The 5,647-nt window shown below is 38.9% G+C and overlaps 1 non-coding gene across 1 annotated transcript; it reads right to left on the reverse strand.

Annotated features, from left to right (window-relative positions):
* Positions 1 to 5,330: 5,330 nt before the first annotated feature.
* On the reverse strand, positions 5,331 to 5,437 carry LOC118849261. Its single transcript, XR_005010313.1, has one exon. It is a non-coding gene; the product is annotated as a U6 spliceosomal RNA (small nuclear RNA).
* Positions 5,438 to 5,647: the final 210 nt, after the last annotated feature.

Raw genomic sequence — 5,647 nt, forward strand, 5'->3', positions numbered from 1 at the left:
GCACAGTCACCTGCCTCACTTTCTCCTCCAGAGCCATCGGGGTTCAGTGGCCAGATATTCATCAGGATAACTGGAGATGGCCCCTACTATTAACTCTGAAGTCTACTCTGTTATATAGTGACATTATGTAGTTCTATGAAAGTATCTACAACTCATTCACAATAAAGTTCAAATGACTAATAGTTAAAAGTGCTGACTATTCTTGAGGGATATTTGCATCTTAAGAGCAATCAGAAAGTTTAAAATAGAGATAGGGTGTCAAACATCAATTAAGCAGTAGGGAAATTTTGGGGGGGAACTGATCAGTCTTCCGTGTGCCCCTGAAATCCCATTAGGTAGGCAACCAGACACTTTGCCTATATATTAAGTTGGTCCTGGGGGGAAAAACAGCCTAGGTTTCCTTCTTATAAAAATTTTTTTTTGGATTTTTTTATTTTTAGTTTACAACACTCAGTTTCACAGGTTTTTGAGTTCCAAATTTTCTTCCCCTCCTTTCCCTCCCCCCTCCCCCCAAGACGGCATGGAATCCAATATATGTTCTACATTTACCTTCCCATTAAACATATTTACACAATAGTCGTCAAAAAGAAGATCCATGATCCATGGAGTGAATCATGAGAAAGAAGAAACAAAACCAAAAAAAAGATATAGAAAAAAAGAGAGTAGATAGTTTGCTTCAATCCACACTCAGACTTCATAGTTCTTTACCTGAATGTAGATAGCTCTTTCCATCATGAGACCTTTCAGCCTAGGTTTCCCTAAGCATGCTTGAAGTTTAAAGTTTGCTTTTTTTTTTTGCCAAGGGTAGGCTTTGGAGAGAAATGGTCTCCATTTTTTTTGGTATAATGTAATAGCAGTAGCCACTCTCGATAAGCTCAAGTCACTAGATCCACGTGAACTAGGACCTCAGGTGATGAAAATAACTGTTAGACAGAATCTGTGAGTCATTCTCTGATCTTTAAAAGACCTTAGAGAACAAGACAGTTGCTTGCAGTGTCGAAGGAGAGCAAATGTCCAGGTCATTGTTTTCTTTTAAAGCAAAAAAAAATAAAATAGAATCTGCAAACTATGGCCCAGTGAGCTGACAAGAATTTGGCATTGAATTATGAAAGGAATGGTTAGTGAACAATTAAGAAGAAAAAAAAAAGAAGCAGTGATCCACATAGAACTAGTACAGGGAAGGAAATAACTATTTATAGAGAACCTGTCATGTGGCAGGCGCTGTGCTAAGCGCTTCATGTCGCTTGAGACTCATAACAACCTGGGGAGGTAGGCTGCTGTTATTATTTCATTTCTCAGTTGAGGAAACTGAAGCAAATAAATTAAGTGACTTGCCCAGGGTCACGTAGCTAATAAGTGTCTAAGGCTAGATTTGAACTCAGATCTTCCTAACTCTGTGGTCAGCATTCTATACACTGTGCCACCTAGCTAATTAACTAGTGTAGTGTGTGCAATGTTTATGTGATCCTTATATACCAGTATGCTATGAATGGCATGTACCTCCAAAGACCTACTTGTACTTCCCCTTTTACCCAGAACTTGGCCGGGGCGGCATCCTCTACAATGCTCTTCTAGGAGACTGGGAGAAGCAACTCTAGTGGCCATCAGGGTGAAGATGTCCCATTCGCCTGACAGATGATCAGGAAAATAGGTATGGAAGAGTGCTCCTCCTTTGGCCCTCTCAGGAAATATCTGGCCTGAACAAGTTAGGAACCAGCCACTGGGTCTCCATACTCTAGGAACTTGACCCCTAACCTATAATAAAGGTTAAAACCCCACTGCAATTAGGAGCTTATACCTTTGAACCTAAGACCACTTGTGCATCCTCCACTCTTAGCATATTCCAGGGGAAACTCTGCTCTTCCCTCTAGGCATTACCTAGAGCCCTACTAGGCTGTTCCCCCAGGTCATTGGCTTCCTCCTCTCAAGGACCTGCTTCATTTGCCTTTGGACCTTGCTTTTCTCACTGCCAGATGTGCTAAGGCTCAATGCACCACCAATCTGTCCCTGAAGGACTTGGGAGTCTATCCCTTCCTTGTGGTATCTCCTGAACCAGGTCCAGGTTAGTGGTGGGCAGTTCTCTTAACATATGGGGTGCTGTCCAGGACTAGGACTCAGACCCTCAGCATCTGCCCCACTATCCCGATGAGCATGACACTGTGATGTGGACATGATACTACAGACTGGGAGTCTCAACCCTGTGTTCTAGCATCAGGGAATGAGTTGTTGACTCATTCAATGGGACTAAGTTTGGGAGCCCCCAAACCAAAATTCCCTCATTAAACCCCATGCAAACAAGGAATTTCAGCCCCTCAAGAACTCCTCTATTAAAAGAGGAACCAGACAACATGTGAACAATCAGGCACAGGTTATGCCAGACTGGCCTAACTTTCTTTTTCACCAGTGTTAATAACTCAGCAGATCAGGGAGATTCGGTAGAGAATGTTACCTTGGATTTGGGGGAATCATTTGCTAAAGTGGCGTGCTAAATATATGAATACAATAGAGAAGTAAGCGATAACAAGAGTATCCTTATATGGATCTGGAATTAGCTCAATGGCTGACCGAAAGATTTTCAGTGCCATATTGGAAGAAGGTCTCCTTTGGCATGCCCCAGGGATCTTTGCTTCATTTCAAAAAAAGGCAATTACTTGACTAATGGCATATATTTTAAGGTTTATCAAATTTTCAGATAAAAAAAGTTGAAAGAAAGAAAGAAAATTAGCACCCGGGATGATGGAAACTTTGCTCAAAAAGATCTTGACAAACTGGAACACTGGACTGAATCTAAGACAAAATTCAATAGGGACAAATGTAAATATCTTATACATAAGTTCAAAAAAATCAATATGCCAAGTAAAAGATGTGGAAGGCATGACTGTAGAATAATTTGCCTGAAAAAGATCCTGGTGTTTTAGTGGGCTTCGAACTCAATATTTTTGATTCAACTGCATGGTATGGCAGCCAAAAATTAATGTGACCCTACACTGTATTATATTAGGCAAAGCATGCAGAACTAGTGAGGTGATATTCACATTGTTTTTTGCCCAAGCCAGGCAACATCTTCAGGATCGTTCCGTTTGGGGCATCATATTTAGAAAGAGCATTTGAATGAGCTGAGGAATGTCCAGAGGATGACTTAGGATCTTGAATTCATGGCATAGGGCAACCAGTTGAAGGAACTAGGAATGCTTAACTTGGAGGAGATTTAGAGGAGATAAGATAACTGTCTTTAAGTATTTGGAGGGCTGTCAGGTAAAAACAAAGAAGAAGCAGACAATTTAATTCTATTTAGAGAGAGCAGAACCAAGAGCTAAGGATAGAAGTTGCAAAAAGGCAAATTTAGGCTCAATGTCAGAAAATTTTTTTCCAGTAATTAAAGCCGTTACAAAGTGTAATGGTCTATTTCAGGAAGTGATGGGTTCTCTTTCATGAGAATTTTATACAAAGGCTGGATGACTACATGTCAGGTAAGATGAAGTGGGGATTCTTTTTCACACATAGGTTAGACTTGATGGCCTCTGAGACACTTTCCAACAATGAGAGTCTATGATTCTGTATCTCTTAAAACACAGAAAGATTTTATATATATATCCATAAAATGGTAAAATTGAGAATAGGCATCAACCAAAATTGTTTCTGCTGGAATACATTTATTTAAATTTTCTATATCAAAATCCTATAGATGGCAAAGCTCTTCATCCCAAAGTCTGACCTCCACTGTCTTTGAAAATAGAAAGAAAACTTTGGCTTTGTTTAATTCTTTTTTTTAATCAAGATTTTTTATTTTTTAGTTTACAACACTCAGTTCCTCATGATTTTGAGTTGCAGATTTTCTTTTCCCCCTCCCCTCCTCCCTCCCCAAGACGGCATGGAATCTGATATATCTTCTACATATAACTTCGCATTAAACTTATTTACACAATAGTCAAGTTGTAAAGAAAAATAATGACCAATGGAATGAATCATGAGAAAGAAGAAACAAAACCCCCCAAAAAACAAAAACAAAAGAGAAAAAAAGGAGAGCAAACAGTTTGCCTCAATCTGCATTCAGACTCCATAGTTCTTTCTCTCTCCATCATGAGTCCTTTGGAGTTGTCTTTGAACCTTGTATTGCTGAGAAGAGTGAAGTCTATCAAGGTTAGTCATCACAGAATCCATATATCTGTGGTTGTGTATGATATTCTCCTAGTTCTGCTCCGCTCACTCAGCATTATATCATGTAGGTTTTTCCATATAGCACAATAGTATTCCATTACATTCATATACCACAACTTGTTTAGCCATTCCCCAATTGATGGGCATTTCCTTGATTTCCAATTCTTTGCTACTACAAAAAGAACAGCTATAAATATTTTTGTACATACAGGTCCTTTTCCCACTTGTGTGATCTCTGGGATATTGCTGGGTCAAAATGTATGAACATTTTTATAGCTCTTTGGGCATTGTTCCAAATTGCTCTCCAGAATGACTGGATCAGTTCACAACTCTACCAGCAATGTAACAGTGTTCCAGTTTTCCCACATCCTCTCCAGCATTTTCCCGTTTTGTCATTTTAGCCAATCTGACAGGAGAGATGTGGTACCTAAGAGTTGTTTTGATTTGCATTTCTCTAATCAGTAGTGATTTCAAGCATTTTTTCATATGCCTGTAGATATCTTTAATTTCTTCCTCTTAAAACTGTCTGTTCATATCCTTTGACCATTTCTCAATTGGGGAATGACTTGTGTTCCTATGAATTTGGCCCAGTTCCCTGCATATTTTAGAGATGAGGCCTTTATCAGAGACACTAGTTGTAAAGATTTTCTCCCAATTTTCTGCTTCCCTCCTAATATTTGTTGCGTTGGTTTTTTTTATACAAAACCTTTTCAATTTAACATAATCAAAATTATCCATTTTGCATTTTGTAATGCTCTCTATCTCTTGTTGGGTCATGACTTCTTCTCTTTCCCATAAATCTGATAGGTAAACTATTCCTTGCTCTCCCAAATTGTTTATAGTGTCAGCCTTTATTCCTAAATCATGAACCCATTTTGACTTTATTTTGGTATATGGTGTAAGATATTGGTCTATGCCCAATTTCTGTCCTATCATTTTCCAAGTTTCCCAGCAGTTTTTGTGAAATAGTGAATTCTTAGCCCAGAAGCTGGATTCTTTGGGTTTATCAAAGAATAGATTGCTATGGTCATTGACTTCTGTGTCTTCTGTACCTAACCTATTCCACTGATCCATGCCTCTGTTTCTTAGCCAGTACCAAGTAGTTTTGATGACTGCTGCTTTATAGTACAATTTAATATCTGGTATGGCCAGGCCACCTTCCCCAGCATTTCAGAAATATGGAATGCTTCATGAATTTGCATGTCATACTTGTGTAGGGGCCATGCTAATTTTCTCTGCATCGTTCCAATTTTAGTATATGTGCTGCCGAAGCGAGTACAGTTTTGTTTAATTCTTAAGGAAGAAAGTAGAAAAGGTAAGCACTCTGAGACCAAGGACTCCTTCCACCAGTAAGTACACTAAATACCTTTTGTTCCTAACTTTGACCTTAATTCCACACTATCCCTACCCTTTTAAATTTCTTGAATTCCTCCTTCTTTTTCTTCAAATACTCCAGTTTCTCCTCTTCTAAGACAAATTTTGATGCTGC

This window comes from Trichosurus vulpecula, chromosome 4 (assembly GCF_011100635.1).
Source record: "Trichosurus vulpecula isolate mTriVul1 chromosome 4, mTriVul1.pri, whole genome shotgun sequence".
Lineage (NCBI taxonomy): Eukaryota > Metazoa > Chordata > Mammalia > Diprotodontia > Phalangeridae > Trichosurus > Trichosurus vulpecula.